Source organism: Lactuca sativa, chromosome 4 (assembly GCF_002870075.4).
Source record: "Lactuca sativa cultivar Salinas chromosome 4, Lsat_Salinas_v11, whole genome shotgun sequence".
In the NCBI taxonomy this organism is placed as follows: Eukaryota; Viridiplantae; Streptophyta; class Magnoliopsida; order Asterales; family Asteraceae; genus Lactuca; species Lactuca sativa.
The window spans coordinates 138,224,258-138,233,770 of NC_056626.2; positions in this window are offsets into that span (position 1 = coordinate 138,224,258).

Here is a 9,513-nt window from a genome sequence, read left to right on the forward strand (position 1 = left end):
ATTCTGCGGTCTTGAGAAGTCCCTGAAGTTTGCTGAGGGTGACTTCTTCCTTGTTCATGTGATATGTCATGTGGAATTGATCATAGCACGATGGTAAGGAATGCAAAATAATATCTATTGCAAGATCCTCCGGGAAGTTCACATTAAGCTTCAGCAAACGATCCACATACCTTTGCATTTTCTGCATGTGGCTCGTGACGGATTCCCCGTCCTTCATCATGGTTGTTATCATGGAGCAGATGATTTCATACCTCTCTTGTCTTGCACTTTGATGGTATCTTTCCATCAAATCTTGGTGCATTTCATAAGGGTAGAAATCCTCATAAGACTTTTGGAGTTCCGCTGTCATCGTGGCCATCATGATGCAAGCCACTTTCGTAGCATCCCTTTCATGTGCCCGAAATTCAGCGATCTCCTGAGGAGTTGCAGTGGACTCATCAATCTCCTTAAGCTCCTTGTCAAGGACATATTCTTTGTCCTCGTAGCGGGTAATCATCCTGATGTTTCTGATCCACTCATTGAAGTTGGATCCATCAAAGGTGACTTTCCCACACAAGTTCATAAGGGTAAAGGAGCCATTAGGATTAGAGCCAGAAGCATTGTTGAAAGACATCTGAAGGAAAGAGAACAAGATTAGTTTAGATATAAGAGAGTCCTTAATAAAACACCCAAATGTAATATTAAGGCTAGGATCCAATCATAATATAATATAACTTAGAAGAGGTATGCCGTAATCTAAGCTATATCATATTTGAAAGGTAGGTGAATGACGATTCACCAATTTCCACCACGAAAACCGCAATATTTTAGTATTAGGTTTTTGAATGGTTCTTAGAAATTCCTAGATTCTTTGAGATTCAATGAACTTTTCAAAGGCATGTTTCAATCTCGAGTGTGCCCTCCAAGTTTTGTGACTGGGATACCGAGGATCACAAAACGAGGTGTGAAGTAACCATGCAAATCACTTGGTACCCTTAAAGTTTATCACTCAATCGATGTGCCGGTTAACCACACACGCTCCACCAACGACTTAATCAAAGTGTAAAGTGTAATTTCATGGAATAGCACCTTATTCACATTTTTCCTAAAGTAACTAAGATTGGGAATTTAATAAAACATTTAGTTACTTTATAATATTCATCATACTTTGAATGAGAATTAATAAGTCCTTGTCTTACCCGTTCGGCTAACGACCATCCACCGATCAAGCAAGCGGTGGGTGAGAGTGGACACCCATTAAGTCACCATTTTATAGGCAACAACCTTATACCCACCTTATAGATCGGCTTCGTGAATGAGGCGTACTAGCGGTAAGACGACTTTGTTCTTATACATATATATAACTATTAAATCATAATAATATAAGTATAAGGGTTGAATTTTAACTTTTAAAATTCTAGGGGTTGGAACTAAAGTTTTAACTTAACTTTACTTGTTCCAAAACTTGAGGGCAAGTTTTGTAAACTTTCAAAACTTTTCATTTCTTGTAACTTATGAGTTTAATAGAGTAATAAAATGAGGACTTTTCATTTTTCTAACTCTTGTGTTCTTTTAATGGTTTTTAATCCAAGAGACTTTTGGTTTTCCATAACTTGAGGACAAGTTATGGACTCCATTAAAACACATTATGATCATGAATTAATCTACCACATAGGTTACAAATAATTCCTATGATCATCTAAACATCATAAGAACAAGAATATGAATATGAACACTTTCAAGAATCAAAATCACATTTAATCTTTGTAATTTTGATAACTAGTTGTTGTAAATGAGTTAGAAAAGACATTACACCTTCTAAAATAAGTTTTCAAGTACCAAAACATTTTAGGGTAATGATTCTAATCCATTTCCAGCTACTCAAGTCGAAATTCTGCACTCTGTCGACCCTACTCGCCGAGTGCATAAACCTACTCGCCGAGTAGGTTGAAGATACACATGAACTCGACGAGTCCTCCCCATGGACTCGCCGAGTCCATCAGTCAGACAGCAGACTTTTCGACTTTCTTCAACTTTTAAGCACAAATAACAAACAAACAAGCCTAGGCTCTGATACCACTGATGGGTTTTGAGCATTCTAACACTTCCTAAGTGTACATGCAACCCTAATAACCTTGGATCTATGTTTGTCTAATTATCATGCAAAGTTGAATTTCCAAGGTTATATTCCTATCTAGCATACATGGGGAACAATTTTAACTTGAATGAAAGATAGAATAACTTACCTTGTTGTTGCTTATGTTCCTTGAAACCTTGTGCGCCTAGCACCCCAAGTGTGATGCCTCAAATGCTTCACACAACACCAAATGCTCTTGGAAAGACTCTTGAGATAACACACACTTCTCAAAATCGGCCAAGCCCTCTTGTTTCTTAGTGTAGCCGATTTTGGTGGAGAATATGCTTCTTATATAGTGTTGACACATCTAGGGTTACACCATGTAAACCCTAATGTGTCATGACTCTTCATTTCCATGACCCATGGGTTTGTAACTCCCATGGAGCATCCTATGGGTAAAACCCAACTTGATAATCCATGGAGCCTCTTAGCCCACTATACAAGATATGGATGATTTACATAATCAACCCATATATTTAATTAGTTATCCTTTGATCACTTAATTAATTCCAAATTAATTCTTGATCAAACTAATCAAATAATATTATTAATATATTAGAACTTATAATATATTAATAATCTCCAAGTGTTATTTCTCTCATTTAGTCTATCCAATTGCATGGTGCCATGCAACCCAAATGGACCATGCCGAGTCGGGTCAAGTACAGGCCCGAAATAGTTATGGACTTAGACACCTTATCCAACACTTTCAACCAGTAACTGTCATCGGTATCTTTCAACCGGTAACTACCATCAGTATCTTTACCCCGGTATCTGGGGACTATTTCACCCCTACCACTAGCATACAATAGCCAGATATAATCATACAGTTAGGCATATCGGGGTACTGACACAACGTTCATATTACGCAAGCACTAACACAACGTTCATATTACGCAAGCATATCTTATGATCATACAGTCAGGCATACCGGTATATGGGGACTATTTCGACCTATGCTAGGGAAAGACTATTCCCTGGCACTACCACTAACACATCGTTCATATTACGCAAGCATACCTTATGATGAAGTCACATAACCAAACCATGATAATTACCACGAAGACAATTACCTACTAAATATCCCTGTTGGTGGGTCGGTATTGTGGCCATAGACCCACCCCTACTGGAAAGTAAGTCACCTCGATGTCGTGTAGCGTCTGAACGGCCCCCGGCGTGAAGGTCGGCTCCCTTTGACTCCTCAATCCCTACACGACAATCCTCAAGTCATCAAATAGAACATATGACCCTAATCAAGGTCAATACCATAACTAGACAAGGTCAACCTTGGTCAAAGTCAACATCCAGTTGACCTGACTCGCCGAGTTGGGCTGCCAAATCGCCGACTCTACCCTCCACTAATCCGATACAACCTCGACTCCGCTCGTCGAGTCTATCAAGAACTCGACAGGTTCTTCTACCTTCAAACTATCGGGACTATCTTCATCCGACTCGTCGAGTTCTTCCTTCTACTCGACGAGTTCGTCTTCCTTATAAGAACATGTCAACACTATGACTCGCCGAGTTGTAGAACAACTCATCGAGTCCATCTTCAAAGGTTGGGAGATTACCTTGGACTCACCGAGTCTGATCATACACTCGCCGAGTCCCATGATTCTCAGGTCCTTTTTCGCATCTAAACATCTACGGAACCTTCCTCCCTGACAACTAGTCCATTCGCAGAATGGATTTGGCAGTCATTACGCCTCGACTCGCCGAGTCCCAAGAACAACTCGGCGAGTTCATCCTTGACTATTACTATGCAATCGATTTAAATGGGTCTTAACACACCAAAACCATAGATCTGGCCTCCTAATGTCCATTTTATACGTAAAGTTCCAAACTTGGTGCACATGCATGGGGTTTTTAGCTAAAAAAAATCCATAAAAGGTGTTGTACAATGTGCATAGGGCTCTCATGGCCATAGAGTTCGCACCTTTATGCCATGAGACCCCTACAATAACTCAGATCTGTAAGTAGAACTCCATGGATCACTTCACAAATCCGGAAATGGCTTAGAAAGCCCTAAATGCACCCAAAATCTAAGCCCTAAAGATGAACAACCAAAAGAAAGACCAAAACAGGAGGCATTAGCTTGATTGAGCTGAAGATGGAATAAGATCTCTGTATCTACAAGCCCCAACTCGAATTCCCAAGCTTCCCCGTTCCTTCCAAGCTTCACAACCACCCAAAAGCACCAAAAATGGCCTTAGATCGCTCAAAGCGGCTAGGGTTTGAATAACAGGTGTTCTGGGAGCATAAGGGACAATGGAGGCTGCAATAAGGCGTTTAAATAGGTTGCAAACCCTCGGCTTTAGGGTTTCCCTCAAACAGCACCAACTTGTCGAGTCAGTCTCCCGACTCGTCGAGTAGATTACTTAAAATGCCCGCGGATCATGACCCTACTCGATGAGTTGGGCCTCCAACTCGTCGAGTCCCAGCGAAAATACATAAATGCTCTAAATTAAATGCGTACCGGGAATCAGGTGTCACAAATCTCCCCCACTTATTCTAGACTTCGTCCTCGAAGTCTGCTTCTTGATCTTGAAAAGCTCGGGGTAATGCTCCCTCATCTCGTCCTCCGACTCCCAGGTCCATTTTGAGCCCTTGTGGTGCTGCCACTGCACCTTTACCAGTTGCACCCTCTTGTTCCTCAGATCCCTTGACTTCCGGTCAAGGATTGCCAATGGCCACTCAATGTAGTTCAGGCTGTCATCAACCTGAATATCTTCTAAAGGCAGCACTGTTGAATCGTCCACCAAACATTTTCTGTAACTAGGAGACATGAAAGGTGATATGAATTTGACTGAGTTCGGCTGGTAGATCTAGCCTATATGCTACACTACCGATCCGGAATATAACCCTGAAGGGTCCAATATACCTGGGGCCCAGCTTGCCCCGTTTCCTGAACCGAATGACGCCCTTCCATGGTGACACCTTCAGGAGCACCATATCCCGGACCTGGAATTCCAGGTGTGACCGACGCTTGTCGGCATAACTTTTCTACCGACTCTGAGCAGTCTGAAGCCTGCTTCAATCCTGTTGGATCCTCTCCGTAGTCTTGAGTACCACTTCGGTACTCCCCATGACTCTCTGCCCCACTTCTCCCCAGCATATCAGGGTCCTGCACTTCCTCCCATACAACATCTCGAAAATAGGATAGTTGATACTCGCATGATAGCTATTATTGTAGAACTCTGCCAATGGAAGGTAAGTATCCCAACTACATTCAAAGTCTAAAACACATGCCCAAAGCATATCCTCTAGATTCTGGACGATCCGCTCTCTCTGATCATCCATCTGCGGGTGGAAGGCGATGCTAAAATGCAGTCGAGTACCCAACTCTTCATGAAACTTCTTCCAAAACATGTAAGTGAACCACACATCCCTGTCTGAAATCACTGAAACTAGCACCCCATGTCGCGCCACTACCTCCCGGATGTAGATGTTGGCCAACCTTTCGGCCGAAATACTTTCCTGAATCGGAAGAAAATGGGCGCTCTTGGTCAATTGATCAACGATGACCCAAATCGAATCCACCCCTCGCGCGGTCCTGGGAACCTTCGTAATGAAGTCCATAGTAATATCCTCGTACTTCCATAGTGGGATATTTAATGACTGGACCTTTATGTGAGGTCTCTGGTGCTCAGCCTTGACCTTCCTGCAGGTCAGGCACCTCTCCACAAACCAAGTTATGTCCCTCTTCATGCAAGGCCACCAATAATCGAGTCGAAGATCACTATACATCTTTGTCGCCCCGGGATGGATGGAGAACCTAGATTTGTGCGCCTTTGCCATCAGTACCTGGCGCACACCTCCATGACCCTACAGTGAAGAGTCAACAATCCCCGGCTATAATAGTCGAAGGAGGAAACTTGGCCCACAATTCGCTCGCTCTTCCGATGCTCCTCCTTTATGGCCTCCTGCTGGGCCTCCCAAATCTGCTCCAACAACGGAGTCACAACTGTCATCCTCAGGCAGATATCCCTGATCGGCGCCGCCTTGCAGCTAAGCGCATCGGCTACGACATTGGCCTTCCCCGGGTGGTAGAGGATCTCGCAATTATAATCCATTACCACGTCAAGCCACCGACACTGCCTCATATTTAGATTTGGCTGGTCCATGAGATACCTCAGGCTCTTATGGTCCGTGTAAATTGTACAACGAACCCCATAGAGGTAATGACGCCAAATCTTGAGGGCGAAAACAACAGCCCCAACTCCAAATCATTCGTCGGGTAATTCGCCTTGTGAGGCTTCAACTGCCTCGAACTGTAAGCTATAACATGCCCTCTCTGCATCAATATCGCTTCCAAACCTAAGATGGACGCATCGCAGTATACCAAAAAGTCCTCCATCCCCTCTGGCAGGGCTAAGATTGGCGCCTCGCACAATCTATGTCTCAACGTCTCAAATGAAGCCTGCTGCTCAAGCCCCCAGTGAAAAACCATGACTTTCCTCGTCAATTGGGTCAGGGGCACGACTATCTTGGAGAAGTCCCGAATGAACCTCCGATAGTAGCCTGCCAGTCCCAAAAAGCTCCAAATCTCAGATGGAGACCTCGGAACCTCCCACCTCATCACGGCTTCCACCTTGGCTGGGTCAACCGAAATCCTGTTCTGGTTGACAAGGTGCCCAAGAAACTGCACCTCGCGCAACCAAAACACACACTTAGAAAACTTAGCATATAAGCTTTCCCTCCTCAATGTACCCAGAACCTCCTACAAGTGCTCCTCATGCTGCTCTCTCGTCTTGGAATAAACCAAGATGTCATCAATGAAAACTATCACAGACCAATCCAAAATAGGTCTGTACACGCGGTTCATGAGATCCATGAACGTGGCAGGAGCATTGGTGAGCCCGAAAGGCATCACCACGAACTCATAGTGGCCATAGCGCGTCCGGAATGCAGTCTTTTACACATCCTCCTCTCTAACCCACATCTGAAGATATCATGAACGCAGATCAATCTTGGAGAACCAAGATGCTCCCTGTAGCTGGTCAAAGAGGTCATCAATCCTTAGGAGAGGGTAACGGTTCTTCACCGTTACCTTATTCAGCTCCCAATAGTCTATACACATCTGATGCAACCCGTCCTTCTTCTTCACAAACAGAATCGGGGCTCCCCAGGGTGAACTGCTCGGTTTAATGAATCCTTTGTCTAACAGCTCCTGCAGCTGTGTAGACAACTCCTTCATCTCAGGAGGAGCCAACCGATACGGTGCCTTGGCTATCGAAGCCGCACCAGAGACTAGGTCGATCCTGAACTCTACCTGCCTCTCCAGAGGTATCCCAGGCAACTCCTCAGGGAATACATCCGCAAACTCTCGCACCACGGGCACATCGCCCACCGTCTCCTTACCCGCCTCCCGAGTATCCATAACATAGGCGGTGAATCCTACACAACCCTGCTGGAGGTAGCGCCTAGCTCTCACTACTAAACATAAAGCTGGTCCTCACTGTGGCCTCTCGCCCTGAATCACCAGCTGATCCCCACTTGGGGTCCTGATCCGCACCAATTGTTGCGCGCGGTCAATCACTTCCCCATTAGGGCTTAGCTAATCCATACAAATAATAACCTTGTTCCCCCGCAAAGGTATGGGAACCAGGTATACCAGGTAACGCTCCTCGAACAGCCTCAAAACACAATCTTGGTAGACCTACGATGCTCGCACTGACCGGTCGTCTGCAATCTCGACCTCCAAAGGGCAATCCAGCATGCCCGAAGACTCAAGAAACTTCTTGTTAAGCGCAAGAGAGACAAACGATCGGGTAGCACCCGAATCAAACAATACCTAAACTCGGGTACCGTTAACATGGAACGATCCTAAACAAAACACATACATAACATATCAAAATCACAACGACATAACATAAAAGCATAAGAAAGAAATCGTACTCGTCACCACATTGGGTGCAGTGCATGCCTCTTCGGCTGTCAACTGAAATGCTCGGCTCCATACCACTGGAGCCTCTACCTTGGCCTTCTAGCCATCTGTCACCCGTACCGACACTGGCGTCGGCGCCGTCGCTGGCGCTGCTGTTGTCGCTGCTGACAATCTAGGATAGTTGGCCTTTTTATGGCCCCTCTGATTGTAATGAAACCAAATCCGGTCTGATATCTGAACCGTGGGAGCAGGGGCAGTACAATCCCTGCCAAAATGTCCAATTTGGCCGCACTTATAGCAGTCGGAAGCCGGCCCAGTGCAGCAAACTCCCTCATTTGACCGACCGCACTTCCCACAGCGGTCCAGCCTCTTCTGGCCCTTCGACCTCATGTCGAATCCCTTGGGTTTCTTCCCTGAAACCCCCACAACTTGCGCAATCTCTGAGTTCCTCTTCCTAATGTGCTCCAAATCGTGATCCCTTTCCAACGACTCGGCAATCATGGACTCCAGGGTCGGGTAGGCTGAATAGCTGAAATGCTCTCGGATATTAGCCCTCAACATATCATGGTAGTGGGTCATCCGCATCTCCTCATCCCCTGCATACTGGGGTACCAACAAACCTCTCTTTTGGAACTTGGCGGTGATCTCCGTCACAGTCTCCATAGTCTGTCTCATATCCAAAAACTCCCCGGACAGCTGCTGAAGCTCCACAGCTGGTGCAAACTCAGCCCTGAATCTGGTCACAAAATCTGACCAAGTCATAGCCTCGATGGCTGCGGCTCCCAACGAATCACCAACTAACTCCTACCAATCTCTGGCTCTATCCCTCAGACATCCCGCAACAAAGCAGACCTTCGACCCTTCTGGCAGCAGTGGGTTCCTTTACCCCATGGAAATCCTGCGCACCACTCCCTCGGAAGTCCTTGAAGGACAGTGTGTGCGTATCCGTCTGGCTAGATGACAAATCACTCCTGAATGCCCGAAGGCGATCCACCATCAGCTCAATAATCCCCTCCTTGATCGACCCGAATATGACCGGGGTCGCATCAAGGATACCACTCGTGATCTCAGACGCGATGAACTCGCATAGCCCGTCATCAACCTGCTCGGATCTTGCACCCGAGCCTGATCCTGATCCTGATCCAGAACCCAATCCTCCTGCTCCATGTCACATGATCGCCATACTGAAAATAAACACATAACGTCAGGATCATACATACCCCCGAGAGGTCTCACGCACTCTCCAACTTCTTCGTTCCATCTCGGCCCTCCTTGACTCGATTATGGATCCTCAACTTCCAGTAGTACGAACCCATACTACCTTCCACATCTATCCGTACTTTCCTCAAGGATTGCTTCAACTTCACTAAGTCCCTTTACCGATACCCTTTCCTACCAAACTCGTCCTAGGCTTTCCTAGGGCACTCTCCGACCTACCCTCCGCCATCAGCTACACTAGGAGTCCCTGCTTCCCTTCCCTAACTAGCTTGCGAATATTGTTAAATTTCCG